The sequence below is a fragment of the Triticum aestivum genome, chromosome 2B (genome assembly GCF_018294505.1).
Source record: "Triticum aestivum cultivar Chinese Spring chromosome 2B, IWGSC CS RefSeq v2.1, whole genome shotgun sequence".
NCBI classification, from domain to species: domain Eukaryota; kingdom Viridiplantae; phylum Streptophyta; class Magnoliopsida; order Poales; family Poaceae; genus Triticum; species Triticum aestivum.
This window is the reverse complement of record NC_057798.1, coordinates 679,556,609-679,575,728: the sequence shown is the minus strand read 5'-3', so window position 1 is coordinate 679,575,728 and position 19,120 is coordinate 679,556,609.

The window sequence follows — 19,120 nt, the reverse complement described above, 5'->3', positions numbered from 1 at the left end:
GTGTTCGTGAGAATTGCAGGATAACACGGGTAGTAGTCCCATATTGATTCGGTTTACGTAGCAGAGATGACCCCTAAAAATGTGTGAAGACATTGAAGACAATGGTGGTCTGTGAAGACATTCACATTGAAGACTATTACAGGAGAAGACATCACGTGAAGACTATGGAGTGCGAAGACATAGTTGTTTCGTAGTTTCCTTTTCTTCTTTGTTGAGTCATAGGAACCACCGTACTGTTAAGTGGGGTCCAAGTGAACAAAGTCAGAGTGACTGATGTGATGCTCAACCAAAACCTAAGTCTTCGAGTGAAGACAATGAGAGAAAATCTTATCTAGAGCTGGATGAGTCAGCTTGGCTTGTAGCCCAAGCTAAGCTGTCGCGTGTGTTTCAAATCTGACCGTTGGACATGTGTCAGTTCCTTAGTGACTCAGGGTCATTTTGGACAAATCAGGTCGGGTTGCCTCCTGGCTATAAATAGCCCACCCCCTACACCATAAATTGGTGGATGCTTAGAGTTTGTGCATGGCTTTTGTCGTTTGAGAGCAACCCACCTCCGAAGCCTTTGAGAGAGAATCCTTGCAAGGACAAAGCCCAAAACACCCAGAGGCAAAGAGTGGTAGGCATCACTTAAGTCCTTTTGTCCGCGTGATCTGAAGACTTATTACACTTGAGGACCGTGAATCCTCCAACCGGTTAGGCGTCGTGTTCTGAGCATCCAAGAGTCATTGTGGATTGCCGGTGAACAAAGTCTGTGAAGGTTTGAAAGTCTCCCTTGAAGACTTGCCAGAGTGATTGGGCGAGGACTAAGTGTTCTTAGCTCAAGGGGAATAAGGTGAAGACACGGTCTTCTGAGTTGAATCTCACCCTCCCTAACCAGACGTATAGTTGTCACAGCAACTGGAACTAGTCCAACAAATCCCTTTTCCTCTCCGAGCAACTGGTTCTATCCTACCTATCTCACCTTACTTACAGTTTGTCTTCGTGAAGTCTTTGCCTACTTGCCTGATCTGTTTGACTTCACTGTGTGAAGATTGGTGTCTGTTTGGCTTCATACTATCTTCCACCCTGATCCAGTCTACCTAGTTGCTTATAGTCTTCGTGCTTTCACTTCATTGCTTACTTGACTATGGCTTGTCTAGTGTAGTCTACCTTCCGCTTCATATCAATAGGGTCATTTCTATCATTTGTCTTCGAAACACCCATGTTTTGAAGACTTCCATAAAAATCGCCTATTCACCCCCCCTCTAGTCGAATACTAGCACTTCCAATTGGTATCAGAGCAAGGTGCTCCCTTGTTCTGTGTGATTCGGTTTAACCACCTGGAGTTTAGCTATGTCGACTGCAGGGATAATCAAAGTCTCCACTGCGTGCCCTGTCTTCGATGTCACTGATTACCCCTACTGGAAGAAAAAGATGCGCATGCATCTTGAAGCCATAGACGTCGATCTCTGGTATGTCGTCAAGAACGGCATTCCCAAGACTGGTGAAGGTGTCACTCCTGCTGATGTCAAGAAGTTTATAGAACTAGACTCAACTGCCAAGAACATTATCTGTGGTCATCTCACCAAGGGGCAGTATGGTCGTGTGAGTGCTCTGGAAACTGCGAAGCTAGTCTGGGACTGGCTCTCCAAGGTCAATGAAGGCGTCTCAACACAGAGAGATTCAAGGATCAACATTTTTCGCAATCTCTTCAACCGCTTCAAGAGAAATGATAATGAGAATGTCCAGCTCACATTTGATTGCCATGAGCTTCATGCACTCGGCGCCACTGAGATCACCAAGCACGAAATCATCAATACACTTCTGAGATCTCTTGACAGCTCATTTGACACCTTGTCCCTGATGATTCAAGAGCGCCCTGACTTCAAGACTCTCGATCCGTCTGACATACTTGAGAGGATTAACACACACGAGTTCTAGCTATCTGAGAAAAAGATATCTATGGTCCCAACTATGGCCGTACTCGCGCTTTGAAGGCAAAGGCCGTCTCCTCGTCTGAAGAAGAATCTGACTGCAGCTCTAGTGATCTTGAAGACATTGGAAAGGAGCTCGCTATGCTTGTGAAGAAGTTCCAGAAGTTCACCAAGAAGAAAGACTTCAGAAAGTCTTCAAGATCCAGCTCAAGGAATGATGAAGCTTCCTCTCGTGATCACAAGAAGAGAACCTGTCACAAGTGCAAGAAACGTGGTCACTACATCTCTGAGTGTCCATAGTGGGACAATGAGACAAATAAGAAGAAGAAGAGCAAGGAATATGATTCTGATGACAACAAGAAGAAGAAATCCTCAAAGTCTTCTTCCAAGTCCTCATCGAAGTCTTCTTCACACAAGAAGAGCTCATCTAGCAAGGCTCGTGCTTTTGTTGGCAAGGAGATGGATTCAGAGGAGGAGTCTGCATCTGAGGAGGCAGAGGTGGAGTCTGAAGAGGAATCTGATTCTGGAGTAGCAAGCCTGGCTCTAGCTTATGCATACGTCGCCAAGTCCATCTTCAACGCTGAAGACAATGGCCTCGTCACCAATGTTGATGCCAAGGATGAGGATGACTCTGCTCCCACCTACTGCTTCATGGCACATGGTGGCAAGGCTATGACACCTCAAGCTTCAGAATGGATTATGGATAGTGGCTGCACCAACCACATGACTGGTGATCGAAGTCTTCTGATGGATTCAACTCTTTGGCCATATGATAAAAGTCATATCACATTTGCTGACACTTGTAAAAGTAAGGTATTGGGTCTTGGTAGAGTTGCAATCTCAAAGGATCAGCACATGGATAAAGTGATGCTTGTTGAATCCCTTCGTTTCAACTACATGTCTGTATCAATGTTATGTGATTTGAACACGATTGTGATATTTGGAAAATATCGTTGCCTTGTCCTTATGGAATCTGACAAATCTTAGTCTTTGAAGGGTATCGAAAAGATGATCTGTATATGGTAGATTTCTCAGCAGGACCACAACTTGTTGTATGTCTTCTAGCAAAAGCTTCAGAGTGCTGGCTCTGGCATCAGAGGTAGGACATGCGGGCATGAGGAACTTGTACACTCTCGCAAAGAAGAAGCGTGTCGTGGGCATCGAAGGCGTCAAGTTCAAGAAAGACCATCTGTGTGGTGCCTGTGAAGCTGGGAAGATGACTAGGGCCAAGCATCCCTCGAAGACAATCATGACGACATCTCAACCCTTCGAGCTGCTTCACATGGACTTATTCGGCCCTACTCATTACTCTACTCTTACTACCCCTGCTTGTCTCTATGGTTTTGTTATTGTTGATGATTACTCAAGATATACCTGGGTGCATATAATTCTCTATAAGACTGAAGTGCAGGATGTCTTCAGACGCTTCACCAATCGTGCCATGACGAACTATGGTGTCAAGATCAAGCACATCAGAAGTGACAACGACACAGAATTCAAGAACACTGGCCTCGACACTTACCTTGATACACTGGGCATCACTCATGAGTTTTCTGCTCCCTACACACCTCAGCAGAATGGCATCATGGAGCGCAAGAACAGAACCCTCATTGAGATGGCTCGGACGATGCTAGATGAGTACAAGACTCCAAGGAAGTTCTGGCCTGAAGCCATTAACACTGCATGCCACATCATCAACCAAGTTTATCTTCACAAGCTTCTAAAGAAGACATCATATGAGTTGCTAACTGGTAAGAAGCCAAATGTCAGTTACTCTAGAGTATTTGGTGCTAGGTGCTGGATCAAGGATCCACACCACACTTCAAAATTTGCACCGAAAGCACATGAAGGTTTTATGCTTGGATACGGAAAGGATTCGCACTCCTACAGAGTCTTCAACCTCTTTCACTATAAAGTGGTTGAAACTGTGGATGTGCGGTTCAATGAGACTAACGACTCGCAAAGAGAGCACCTGCCAAATGTGCTAGATGAAGTCCCTCCTAGTGAATCTATCAAGCTCATGGGTACTGGAGAAATCATACCGTCTGAAGCTCAGGCTGAAGATGAACTCATCATTGCACCAAGTCAACCTGAAAACAATGCTTAGCCTGAAGTCAATGCTGAAGCTGAAGACAATGATCTGCAATGGAAAATCTTCGTCCCGTACATCCCCGTGTTGCAAATGAAGTATAGATTGAGAAGAGAATTGACAGCATCAATGCACCTGGTCCACTCACTCGTTCAGGAGCAACACAACTGGCAAATTTCTGTGGGCACGTTTGATACATCCATTTTGCATCATGCTTTTATATCGATATTTATTGCATTATGGGCTGTTGTTACACGTTATGTCACAATACTTATGGCTATTCTCTCTTATTTTACAAGGTTTATCATGAAGAGGGAGAATGCCGACAGTTGGAATTCTGGCTGGAAAAGGAGCAAATATTGGAAACCTATTCTGCACAACTCCAAAAGTCCTGAAACTCCACGGAAGTCATTTTTGGAATTAATAAGAATTATTGAGCAAAGGAAGTACCAGAGGAGGCCCACACCCTGTCCAGGAGGGTGCCCCCCCTACTGGACGCGCCCCTTGTCTCCTGGGCCCCCTGGTGGCCCTCCAGTGCTCATCTTCTGCTATATGAAGGCTTTTACCCTAGAAAAAAAATCATAAGCAAGCTTATGGGAAGAAATTCCGCTGCCACGAGGTGGAACCTTGGCGGAACCAATCTAGGGCTCCGGCGGAGCTGTTCTACCGGGGAAACTTCCCTCCGGGAGGGGGAAATCATCACCATCGTCATCACCAACGATCCTCTCATCGGGAGGGGGTCAATCTCCATCAACATATTCACCAGCACCATCTCCTCTCAAAACCCTAGTTCATCTCTTGTATCCAATCTTGTATCAAAACCACAAATTGGTACCTATGGGTTGCTAGTAGTGTTGATTACTCCTTGTAGTTGATGCTAATTGGTTTACTTGGTGGAAGATCATATGTTCAGATCCTTAATGCATATTAATACTCCTCTGATCATGAACATGAATATGCTTTGTCAGTAGTTACATTTGTTCCTAAGGACATGGGTGAAGTCTTGCTATTAGTAGTCATGTAAATTTGGTATTCGTTTGATATTTTGATGAGATGTATGTTGTCTCTCCTCTAGTGGTGTTATGTGAACGTCGACTAATGACACTTCACCATTATTTGGGCCTAGAGGAAGGCATTGGGAAGTAATAAGTAGATGATGGGCTGCTAGAGTGACAGAAGCTTAAACCCTAGTTTATGCGTTGCTTCGTAAGGGGCTGATTTGGATCCACTAGTTTCATGCAATGGTTAGGTTTACCTTAATAATTCCTTTGTAGTTGCGGATGCTTACAATAGGGGTTAATCATAAGTGGGATGCTTGTCCAAGAAAGGGCAGTAACCAAGAACCGGTCCGCCCACATATCAAATTATCAAAGTACCGAACGCGAATCATATGAGCGTGATGAAAACTAGCTTGACGATAATTCCCATGTGTCCTCGGGAGCGCTTTTCTCATTATAAGAAATTGTCCAAGCTTGTCCTTTGCTACAAAAAGGATTGGGCCACCTTGCTGCACCTTATTTACTTTCATTGCTTGTTACTGTTTACCAATTATCTTATCACAAAAATATCTGTTACCTACAATTTCAGTGCTTGCAGAGAATACCTTACTGAAAACCTCTTGTCATTTCCTTCTGCTCCTCGTCGGGTTCGACACTCTTACTTATTGAAAGGACTATGATAGGTCCCCTATACTTGTGGGTCATCAAGTCTCTTTTCCGGTGCCGTTGTCGGGGAGTGAAGCGGCTTTGGTGAGTGGAACTTGGTAAGGAATCATTTATATAGTGTGCTGAAATTTTCTGTCACTTTTGCTATGGAAACTAATCCTTTGAGGGGCTTGTTCGGGGCATCTTCGCCCCAACTAGTAGAGCAAAGAGTTGCTCCTCAATCTACTGAACCTACTGAAAATGTTTACTTTGAAATTCCTTCGGGTATGATAGAGAAACCGCTAGCTAATCCCTTTGCAGGAGATGGAACATTGCATCCCGATTTACACCTTATCTTTGTGGATGAAGTTTGTGGATTATTTAAGCTTGAAGGTATTCCTGATGATGTTGTTAAGAGGTAGGTATTCCCTTTATCTTTGAAGGGAGATGCATTGACATGGTATAGGCTATGTGATGATATAGGATCTTGGAACTATAAACGATTGAAGTTGGAATTTCACCAGAAGTTCTATCCTATGCATCTTGTTCATCGTGATCGTAATTACATATATAATTTCTGGCCTCACGAAGGAGAAATCATCGCTCAAGCTTGGGGGAGGCTTAAGTCAATGTTATATTCATGCCCCAATCATGAGCTTACAAGAGAAATGATTATTCAAAATTTTTATGCTCGGCTTTCTCTCAATGATCGCACCATGCCTGATACTTCCTGTGTTGGTTCTTACATGCTGAAGACTATTGAATTCAAGTGGGACTTATTGGAAAGAATTAAACGCAACTCTGAAGATTGGGGTTCCAACGATGGTAAGGAGTCAGGTATGACATCTAAGTTTGATTGTGTTAAATCTTTTATGGATACCGATACTTTTTGTGGATTTAGCGCTAAATATGGACTTGACTCTGAGATAGTAGCTTCTTATTGTGAATCTTTTGCTGCTCGCGTTGATCTCCCTAAGGAGAAATGGTTTAAATATAATCCTCCCACTGAAGTAAAAGTAGTTGCACCTATTAAAGTTGAAGAAAAGACTATCACTTATAATGATCCTATTGTTCCTACTACTTATGTTGAGAAACCACCTTTTCCTGTTAGGATAAAGGATCATGCTAAAGCTTCAACTGTGGTTCGTAAGAGTAATACTAGAACATATACACCTCCTGAGAAAATCAAAGTTGAACCTAGTATTGCTATGGTTAAATATCTCTTGGATGATAATATAGATGGGCATGTTATTTACTTCTGTGGTGAAACTACTAATATTGCTAGACCAGATGCTAAGATACATAGACCTGTTGTAGGCATGCCTGTTATTTCTGTTAAAATAGGAGATCATTGTTATCATGGCTTATGTGATATGGGTTCTAGTGCTAGTGCAATACCTTTTTCCTTATATGAAGAAATTATGCATGATATTGCACCCGCTGAAATAGAAGGTATTGATGTTACAATTAAGCTTACCAATAGAGATACTATTACACCAGTTGGGATAGTTAGAGATGTTGAAGTCTTGTGTGAGAAAGTTAAATACCCTGCTGATTTTCTTGTTCTTGGTTCCCCACAAGATAGCTTTTGTCCCATTATTTTTGGTAGACCCTTCTTGAATACTATCAATGCTAAGATTGATTGTGAAAAGGACGTTGTTACAATTGGCTTGGGGGATATGAAACATGAGTTTAATTTTGCTTAATTCCATAGACAACCCCGTGATAAAGAATTGCCTAGTAAGGATGAAATTATTGGTCTTGCTTCTATTGTCGTACCCCCTACTGATCCGTTAGAACAATATTTGCTATACCATGAAAATGATATGTTTATGAATGAAAGAAGGGAAATAGATGAAGTATTCCTTCAACATGGTCCTATTCTGAAACACAACTTGCCAGTTGAAATCCTAGGGGATCCTCCTCCACCCAAGGGTGATCCCGTGTTTGAGCTCAGACCTTTACCCGATAATCTTAAATATGCTTATCTCGATGAAAAGAAGATATATCCTGTTATTATTAGTGCTAACCTTTCAGAGCAAGAAGAGGAAAGATTATTGAAAACTCTGAAGAAGCACCGTGCTGCTATTGTATATACTCTGGATGATCTTAAGGGCATTAGTCCCACTCTATGCCAACACAAATTAAAATTGGAGAAAGATGCCAAACCAGTTAGAGATCCTCAACGACGGTTAAATCCTAAGATGAAAGAAGTGGTAAGAAAGGAGATACTAAAGCTCCTTGAGTCAGGTATTATTTATCCCATTGCTGATAGTGATTGGGTAAGTCATGTCCATTGCGTCCCTAAGAAGGGAGGTATTATTGTTGTTCCTAATGATAAAGATGAATTGATCCCGCAAAGAATTATTACAGGTTATAGGATGGTAATTGATTTCCGTAAATTAAATAAAGCTACTAATAAAGTTCATTACCTTTTACCTTTTACCGATCAAATGCTAGAAATACTATCCAAACATACGCATTTCTGCTTTCTAGATGGTTATTCTGGTTCTCTCAAATACCTGTGTCAGTGGAGGACCAATCAAAAACTACTTTTACTTGCCCTTTTGGTACCTTTTCTTATAGACGTATGCCTTTTGGTTTATGTAATGCACATGCTACCTTTCAAAGATGTATGATGTCTATATTCTCTGACTTTTGTGAAAAGATTTGTGAGGTATTCATGGATGATTTCTCTGTTTATGGATCTTGTTTTGATGATTGCTTGAGCAACCTTGATCGAGTTTTGTAGAGATGTGAAGACACTAGTCTCATCTTGAATTGGGAAAAGTGCCACTTTATGGTTAAAGAAGGCATTGTCTTGGGGCATAAGATTTCTGAGAGAGGTATTGAAGTTGATAAAGCTAAAGTTGATGCTATTGAAAAGATGCCATGTCCCAAGGACATAAAAGGTATAAGAAGTTTCCTTGGTCATGCCAATTTTTATAGGAGGTTCATTAAGGACTTTTCTAAAATCTCTAGGCCTCTGACTAATTTATTGCAAGATATTCCTTTTGTCTTTGATGATGATTGTGTTGAAGCATTTGAAATACTTAAGAAAGCTTTGATCACTGCACCTATTGTTCAGCCACCTGATTGGAATTTACCCTTTGAAATTATGTGTGATGCTAGTGATTATGTTGTAGGTGTTGTTCTAGGGCAAAGAGTTGATAAGAAACTAAATGTTATTCAATATGCTAGTAAAACTCTTGACACTGCCCAAAGAAATTAAGCTACTACTGAAAAAAAATTCTTAGCATTTGTATTTGCTTGTGATAAGTTCAGACCTTATATTGTTGATTCTAAAGTTACTATTCACACTGATCATGCTGCTATTAAATATCTTATGGAAAAGAAAGATGCTAAACCTAGACTTATTAGATGGGTTCTCTTGCTCCAAGAATTTGATTTGCATATTATTGATAGAAAGGGAGCTGAGAACCCCATTGCAGACAACTTGTCTAGGTTAGAGAATGTTCTTGATGACCCACTACCTATTGATGATAGCTTTCCTGATGAACAATTAGCGGTCATTAATGCTTCTCGTAGTCCTCCATGGTATGCTGATTATGCTAATTACATTGTTGCTAAATTTATACCACCTAGTTTCACATACCAGCAAAAGAAAAAGTTCTTTTATGATTTAAGACATTACTTCTGGGATGACCCACACCTTTATAAAGAAGGAGTAGATGGTGTTATTAGACGTTATGTACCTGAGCATGAACAGGAACATATCCTACGCAAGTGTCACTACGAACCATATGGAGGACACCACGCTGGAGATAGAACTGCACATAAGGTATTGCAATCCGGTTTTTATTGGCCTACTCTCTTCAAAGATGCTCGTAAGGTTGTCTTGTCTTGTGATGAATGTCAAAGAATTGGTAATATTAGTAGACGCCAAGAAATGCCTATGAATTATTCCCTTGTTATTGAATCATTTGATGTTTGGGGCTTTGATTATATGAGACCTATTCCTGCCTCTAATGGATATACACATATTTTAGTTGTTGTTGATTACGTTACTAAGTGGGTAGAAGCTATTCCAACTAGTAGTGCTGATCATAACACCTCTGTTAAGATGCTTAAAGAAGTTATTTTTCCGAGGTTTGGAGTCCCTAGATATCTCATGACTGATGGTGGTTCACATTTTATTCATGGTGCTATTCGTAAAATGCTTGCTATGTTAATCATAGAATTGCATCTCCTTATCACCCACAGTCTAGTGGTCAAGTAGAGTTGAGTAATATAAAGCTCTAATTAATTTTGCAAAAGACTGTTAATAGATCTTGTTGGGGATATAACTATTGGTATGATCCGCCCAGGAGGGGCCGGGTTATACTTACAACTATTATTTAAGCCCAAGACCCAGGATAGAGATGGCCGTTCAGTAAAGGGCCCAAAGCCCGGAGGCGACTTAAGGCCCGTGGTGATAAACCACCATGTATACGTGACTTGTATTGTAAGGCAAGAATAGTTAAGAGACCGAGCCGGACACTGTTTATGAGCCGACGGGGACTCTGTAGAGCCGCTGGGCGTCGACCTATGTATATAAAGGGACGACCCAGCGGCGGTTCAGGGCAAGTAAGATCAACTCGAGAGCTAGGTCAAGCGATTTGCTCCCTAGTTATCGAGACATAAGTAATCCCACTCAAAACTGGATCGTAGGATTTTACCTTCACCGTAAGGGGCCGAACCAGTATAAACCTCGTGTCCTTTGTCCCAATTAACCCCTTCAAGCTTCCTAGTTGCGATGGCTCCACGACTACGTCCTTTCACTAGGACATCTGCCGTGACAATTCCACGACAATTGGCGCCCATCGTGGGACCAATGCACGGTGGATTTGAGTTCTTGAAGGGCAACTTCGAAGGGCTCAAGGGATACATTATGGGCCGAATGACCAAGAGTCGTCGCGGCAAGCTCTACATCGACGATGCAGGCTGGTGCCCCGACGCCAACTCAATTGAGTACGGGTACTGGGTCCCCTTCGGCGGAATTCACGTCTTCATCGGCAAGATCGGCGAGCCAGGCCCTGAGCCAGACATCTGCACTGACCTCATCGAAACGGCCCAGCGTGTGAGAGCCGCCCAGGCTCCGCCTGCTGTGAAGCGTGCCTTCGTGGGATGCATCCATGGAGGGCCCTCTGAAGGATCTGCCTCTGACGGTGAGAAGGTCATCTACTCTGATGGCGAGTCATCCACAGGTATGATAGATTCATTGTATCAACTGCAAGATGGTGGGCTTGGGGGCTTTTCCGATGGCAGCAGTATTCCGGATTTCCTCGAGCCGCCGAGCAGGGTTGGAATCTTCATGGCCGGCACACAACCTATCCAAGACTCCGCAACTGCGGCGGCCATGACCTCCGGGTCAGCAGCAGGCGGGGCAGGAGGCCCTGTGCGCTCGCCGGCTCAGGTGTTGATGGATCTCATAGATAAGCTAACTGCTCTGTTAACTGCCGTGGTCAACCCGGCAGATCAAGCTCGACATGATGCGGAAGTGGCACAGTTAAAATTGGATATGGTGCAGGCTAAGGAAGACCTAGCAGTGGAATATGTCAGGATAACCGCAGAGCGGGCAACTCTAGATGCTCAGGCTCAGCGGATTCAGGCACAGACTTTCCGGCTCACGCAAGATCAGAACGCGTCTAATGAGGTCATGAGGAGAAGACATCAGAAGACTCAGTCTCGACTCCCTTGGTTTATGATCCTCGAAACCTCTTTCACACACCTGGTGCAGGGCCCAGTAACCTGCCGTGGCTCTCCCCGCGTACTGAGGCAGACCGGGTTGCAACACCAGGGGTCGAGGCGCCGGTTCAGCCACAGGTGATGGGGCCTCCCCACGTGAACACTGCTCCACCTCAGTATGTACCAACACCTCCGGGTCACTATTCTAACCCATTGGAGAACATGATAGCGGCGGCGACACGGCTGGCGGCTCTCCCAATTGATGGCGACTCTCCGGCGGCGGTTGAAATCCGCTGGGTCAGAGAACTTCTTCGGACGGCCTTAGCACAACAGGAGGCATACTCATACAGCCGGGACAGGATCCATTCAACCCCTCGTCTAAGCCGAAGCCCGAGTTATAGCAGGCACATGGACTCAGCGGCTGTCTCAAGCAACGTCTGGCGTCGTAACCAGCCAGGCGGGCATGACCCTGCACGCCATGGAGCCTTTAACTTGGTAGATCAAGACAGAATATGTCAAGAGGCTGAGCGGGTGGCTCAGCAGGCGGCTGAGCAAGCGGCTCAGCTGATGGCTTACCAGCCGTATCCGGCTTATCCGACAACTTCTATCGAGGCAGGTGTGGCCACCAGGACCGGAGGAGTCCCCTATCTAGTGCCGGCTCTACGTAACGAGTATTTGCCCAAGGATTTTAAGGGACCTAGGAAAGTGCCGAACTACACGGCCGACTTACAGCCTGGGGCATGGATTGAAAGTTACGAGATGGCTATGGAATTATTGGAGGTCAGTGATGTGCGATGGCCAAGTACTTCACCATGATGTTGGATGGGACCGCCCACACTTGGTTGAAAGGCCTACCACCTAATTCAATCAGTTCATGGGCGGAGCTAAAAGCCCGGTTCATCCAGAATTTCAAGGATACGTGCAAGCAGCCTATGTCAATTGTGGATTTGACGAATTGCAAGTAGGAAGAGGGCGAGTCTATAACCCATTGGGTGTGCCGGGTTAAAGCCATAATACATTCATCTGATAAGATGGATGCTGGCTCTGCAGTCTTAATGTTGGAGAAAAATTGTCGTTTTTTGCCTCTGAAACAAAAGCTGGGGTGGCTCAAGCGCGATTGTAATGATATGGGCACGCTGATGGCGGCTCTGGTCAAGTACGCTGACTCTGATAGTACCAAGGATCCCGAGTCTGATGATGAAAAGACAGGGAAGGGAAATAAGAATGGCAACGACAAGGGCCCTCAGCATAACCCGGCAAATCAAGGAGGTAATAAACGTAAGGCTGATGGTAGTTTGGATTTTGTGGCTAACACTAGTGCGCAGGGCAATAACCAATGAAGTAAGGGGAGACCACCTCCTCGGTCTAGCAGGTTAGGCCCCACACTTGAGCAGTTATTGAATGAGCCCTGTCCAAGGAATGACACTCAGCAGAAGCCAGCTACCCATCTATGGAAGGACTGTACGATCATGAAGGCCTTCAAAAATTCCAACATGTTCGATGGTAACAATGGGCAGGGCGGCGGCTTAGGTGGCGGCGGTTTTCATGGCCCGGGCGGTGGTTCAAACCCCAATTTTCAAAATTCTCAAGGCAATCAAGGTGGATATAACCAACAATCTGGCCAGGGTGGTCAGCAATAGCAGCAAGGTGGATACCGGAGCCATCCGAAGCAGCTGAATAGTGGGAAATATCATGTGTTTACCACCAGTTTATGCAAATGAGACAAGAAACTTCATAAGAGGGCTGTGAATGCTGTTGAGCCGGCAGTTCCTCGTTATTTGAGATGGTCTGAGCAGCCTATTCTATGGAGTAGGGAAGATCACCCTCCCCAGGTTGATAATCCGGGTCACTTAGCCTTGGTGGTGGCCCCTCAGGTGGGTGGATATAAATTCACCAAGGTACTCATGGATGGAGGTAGTAGCATCAGCATCCTCTATTATGAGAACTTCCGTTGCATGGGGTTAACTGATAAAAGCCTTAAGCAGTCCAACACTGTCTTCCATGGTGTTGTGCTCGGTAAATCGGCATATCCAGTTGGTAAGATCGAATTGGAGGTAGCCTTTGGAGATGAATATGACTCCAGGGCCGAGAAATTGAAGTTTGAAGTAGTCAAGATCAAGAGCCCATATCATGCTCTATTTGGGCAGCGGGCTTTTGCCAAGTTCATGGCATGGCCATGTTATGTGTATTTACAGCTCAAGATGCCAGGTCATAAGGGAACCATCACGGTGCACGGTAGCTGGAAGGTAGCCTTGGAGTGTGAAAAAGGCGATGCAGCCTATGCTGAGTCGGTCTGTGCAACACAAGAGTTAAAATTCTACAAGGACAATGTTGATCTGGCGGATATGACGTCTTTGAAAAAGCCAACCACAGAGCATGAGCCGGTCATGAAGTTTAAATCAGCAGATGATACTAAGCTTGTTGACTTTGTTCCAGGTGACTCATCCCAGCAGTTCAGTATCAGTGCTAATTTGGATCCCAAATAGGAAAGCGCGCTTATCGAGTTCATCCATGAGAACCGGGACATCTTTGCACGGAAACCTTCTGACATGCAAGGTGTACCGAGAGAACTCGCTGAGCACACTCTTAATATTGATCCAAAGATTAAGCCGGTCAAGAAGTTTCTTCGGCGGTTCAATGAGGAGAGGCGGAAGGCCATTGGTGAGGAGGTAGCCCGGCTCTTAGCAGCTGGGTTCATCATTGAAGTTTTTAATCCAAAGTGGTTGGCTAACCCAGTGCTTGTGCTTAAGAAAAACGGCACTTGGCATATGTGTGCGGATTACACGGATTTAAACAAGGCTTGTCAAGCTGATCCCTTCGCTCTCCCTCGTATTGATCAAATCATTCATGCTACGGTGGGTTGTGAGCGTTTGAGTTTTTTGGGTGCTTACTCTGGTTATCATCAGATCAAGATGGCAGTTAACGACCAGGAGAAGACGGCGTTCATTACTCCGTTCGGAGCCTTATGCTATGTATCAATGCCTTTTGGGCTCAAGAGTGCCCAGGCGACTTACCAGCGGTGTGTGCAGAATTGTCTTCATAATCAAATTGGGCGCATTGTTCATGCTTATGTGGACGATATAGTGGTGAAATCCAGAGAGAAGGAGACCTTGATACATGATCTAAAGGAAACCTTTGACAATCTTCGGGTTTACAAGATGATGCTTAACCCGGCCAAGTGTGTTTTTGGTGTGCATGTAGGCAAGCTTTTGGGTTTTCTGGTTTCTAACAGGGGCATCGAAGCTAATCCGGAGAAGATCAAGGCCATCACCTCTCTGGCTGAACCGGAGTGTATCAATGATGTTCGACATTTGGTGGGTCGTATCGCTGCTTTAAGCCGGTTCATAAGCCGATTAGGCGAGAAGGCCATACCACTGTATCAAATGATGAAGAAGACGGATAACTTCATCTGGAGTAACGCTGCCAACACTGCTTTTGAAGATTTGAAGAGGCAGCTGGCTGAGCTGCCAGTTCTTGCTGCTCCCATTGATAAAGAGCCCTTATTATTATATGTGGCTGCTAACACGCGTGCCGTTAGCGTGGCCATTGTGGTGGAATGCAAGGAGGCAAGCAAGGAACACCCGGTTCAGCGAACGATTTACTACATTAGCGAAGTGCTTATTGAGTCCAAGCAGCGGTATCCGCATTGGCAGAAGCTCGTTTATGGGGTCTTCATGGCAAGTCGGAAGCTTAAGCAATATTTCCTGGGCCACCCCATCAGTGTGGTTAGTTCTGCTCCTTTGGGGGATATCATTCAACACAGAGAGGCCACATGACGAGTCGCCAAGTGGGCCATTGAACTTGGGCCTCATGGTTTAAAGTATGTGCCACGCACTGCTATCAAATCTCAAGCGCTAGTGGATTTCATCAACGATTGGATAGAACTCCAGATGCTTGAAGAAAAGCCGGACAACACATATTGGAATATTCATTTTAACGGGTCCAGGCAATTGGAGGGCTCGGGGGCTGGAGTCGTTTTAGCTTCCCCTTGAGGTGACAAATTTTGTTATGTGCTACGGTTGATGTTTCCCTGCACTAACAATGCAGCTGAGTACGAAGCCTTACTCCATGGTCTCCGGATGGCTAAGGAGATGAGCTTAAGCCGGGTAAGGTGTTTCGGCGACTCAGATTTGATGGCTCAGCAGGTATCAGGCAAGTGGGATTCTAAGGATCCTCTCATGGCGGCTTATCGCCGTGAAGTCGACGCCATTGTTGGACACTTCAAAGGTTACCAAGGGGAGCACAATGACCGTAGAAAGAATGAGGCGGCTGATGCTTTAAGCCGGCTAGGCTCTCAGCGTAAGCCGGTGCCACCTAATATTTTCTTGGATATTTTGCGTAACCCTTCTGTCAAGTTACCCACAGAGGAGGACTTGGTTGTTCCTGACCCGGAAGCACAATTGGTGGCAGCTCTTCATGTCATTCCAGATTGGACGGTGCCATATTTGGCTTATATGACCCGGGGCGAGTTGCCTGAGGATGAAACCCTGGCCAGACAGATAACCCGGCGGTCTAAGTCAATGATGATTGTCAGTGGCGAGTTGCATCATCGCAGCGTGACAGGGGCGTTTCATCGTTGCGTATCCCCTGAAGAAGGCCAAGAAATTCTACGTGAGATTCACGGAGGGGATTGTGGTCACCATGCCGGGTCAAGATCACTTGTGGCTAAGGCTTTCCGCCATGGATTCTCTGACAGCTCATGCTGATGCGGAGGACCTGTTCAGTAAATGTGGCGTCTATCAAAAGTTCTCAAGACGGGCTCATGTGTCGGCTCAAGAATTGAGGATGATTCGAATTACTTGGCCGTTTGCAGTCTGGGGGCTTGACACGGTTGGGCCTTTCAAAAGGTCAAAAGATAAAAAGACCCACCTCTTGGTGGCAGTTGATAAATTTACAAAGTGGGTTGAGGCAGAGCCAGTCAGTAAGTGTGATGCAATTACGGCGGTTCAGTTCATGAAGAAGGTGATATTTCGGTTTGGCTTTCCACACAACATTATAACTGACAATGGCACTAATCTGTCTAAAGGCGCCATGGAAGAATTTTGTCAACGTGAGCATATTTGGCTTGATGTTTCATCAGTGGCTCACCCCCAATCCAATGGTCAAGCTAAGAGAGCTAATCAGGAGATCTTGAAAGGCATCAAGCCCCGGCTTTTGGTCCCCCTGCAGTGGACGCCGGGTTGTTGGGTTGAGGAGTTACCCTCTGTGTTATGGAGCATCAACACTACTCCTAACAGATCTATGGGTTATACGCCTTTCTTCATGGTCTACGGAGCTGAGGCAGTTCTCCCTAGTGACATCCTTCATGACTCACCTCGCGTGGCGGCTTATGTGGAGGCGGACAATGAACAGGCGCGTCTGGACGCTCTTGACCTGTTAGATGAAAAGCGGGACTTGGCAGCAGCTCGTTCGGCGATTTACCAACAGGACTTGTGTCGCTACCACAGCCGCCGGGTTAAGTCCAGAGCCTTTCAGGAAAATGATTTGGTGCTCTGGCTCATCCAGGATCAAACTGATGCGTACAAGTTATCCCCACCTTGGGAAGGGCCCTTTGTGGTCAGCAAGAACTTGAACAATGGTTCATATTACCTTATCGATGTTCGAGAGCACAAGGACTCACGTAAGTCGGAGGAGGAGACCCGCCGGCCGTGGAATATCGCTCATCTTCGGCCTTACTACACTTTGAGCCATCGGCTCTCCTAATGTACATATTTTGACAATGTATATATTATGATAAATAATAAAGCAGGACCTCTGTCCTTTTTTCCTTCCTCAAAGGTAAATTTGTCATTGTTATTATCATTATTATCTCACATGATCACTTGGGGGCTGATCATATTTGATCCGGCTTAAACCCTCTTGATCTGGCTTACGATCGTATTTGATCCGGCTTAAACCCTCTTGATCTGGCTTACGATCGTATTTCAAAGGTAAATTATGATCACTAGGGGGCTTCCTATTCAAACATAGGTCCTATTCGAACCAAAGAGAACATAGCTTTCGGTACCCTTTTGATTGGCACACTGCCAAGCTCACTAGGGGGCTTCTTGATCGTATTCGAATCATAGCTTAACCCCTTTTGGGAACCGACTTTGATCGTATTCGAATCAGAGTCGTTAAAAAACTCTCAAAGTCATTAGGGGGCTTCCTGTTCAAACATAGGTCATATTCGAACCAAAGAGAACACAACTGTCGGTACCCTCTTGATCGGCGCAACGCCAAAGCCACTGGGGGCTACATGATCGTATTCGAATCGTAGCTTAACCCCTTTGGAAAGGTTTACTGATCATATTCGAATCAGCAGCCTTGAAATTCTATTTTGGTTTAAGTTTTCTTTGGAAGCACCCTTTATTTGAGACTTTTCTGAGGTTTACAAGTAAAAGTGTGGTTATTTTCTAACCCGGCTTAATATTGACTGATGAGTCGCCGATATATGAGCATCATTATACCTTTGAAATTTCGGGTGCCTGAAGACTGGGTTATCACCCTTACTGACCAGGTCATATGAGTCGGCGGTGCAAATTTAAAAGGTCACAGGTGTAAGATCATTTTGTCTTTTTTTACAACAAACTTATCTGTGACTGTTTTATGTTAAGTTATTTTTTACCCGCCTGGCGGTAAGCCGTCAAGGGATCTTGTGGTCTGCTTTCATATGCAGGACACTTAACAGGTCTGGTCAAGCATACGGTGAGCAGATGAAAAGTAACACGGGTGGATATATAACACGACAGCTTAATAACATTAAGCATTAAAACATGCACGATGGCACGGCCAAAATAAAGTTATTTCTATTCTATTACATGACTCCCTGAGTCCAAATAAGTCCCATTGTTTTTTCAGTACGTCACAGGTATGAGCCGCCACAACAGGTTAGCCTTCATGATTGGCCTGAAGCGTCTGGGTTAGCCCTCTCCGCGTCTTCGCCCTTCTCCCTTTCCTGGAAGGTTGACGATGACCAGTCAATGTTGTGCAAAGCTTCAAATTCATCTTCATCATCAACTAGGCCGGCCGAGTCAACTTTAGGGGCGAAGGTGTGCTTACGGAGTGGGGGAATCAGACTGGTCACTTCATAGTGAGGCATTGGAATTCTTTGGTTCTCTTCATCATAACCCGCCTGGTACTTGGTAAGATCCACTTCGTTTGCTATCAGGGTAGTCACAGGGCGTATCTCCTTTACGCAAGCGGTAAAATCCGCCTCTTCAAAAGGAGTGCCATCTTCCTTCAAGCTTGGATAGCCGGTGGCAATGTCGGCCGGGTCTAATTCTGGTAGCCAAGCCTTGGCCCGGCTTAAAGCATTTACCGCTCCGGATCTTGTGGATGACCGTCTCAGTTCATTGAACCGTTGGGGTAGCACCAACAGCTTCTTCAAGACCTCTACCAGGAGGGTAGGCACTTCATTTGATAAAGCCACCGTGGCTAATGCGCGTTGAGACCCGGTGCTCCACCAGTGTGTATACTGCCTTCAGTTGTATCATCATGTCTTGGTTCAAATTAGAGCTTCTAGGGCCTGCATAAACATGATCAGGTGAGTCAATTCCAAATTATATGGTCGACTAAAAGGATCAAATGTTTAAATGTTTGCAGGGCGACTTACCAAAGATCGCTGAGACCATCTGAGAGACATGGCGCTTTAAGCCGGTTAGTTCACTGGTTGCTTCTTCCAGAGCCGCCTCTGCCTTCTCAGCTCGGCTGATCAACGCAATTTTCTCATCAGTCCAGGCTTTATTTTCAGTTTCAAATTCTTTCTTCAATTTTTATTGCTCAAAAATGCTGAATTTGAATTTGGT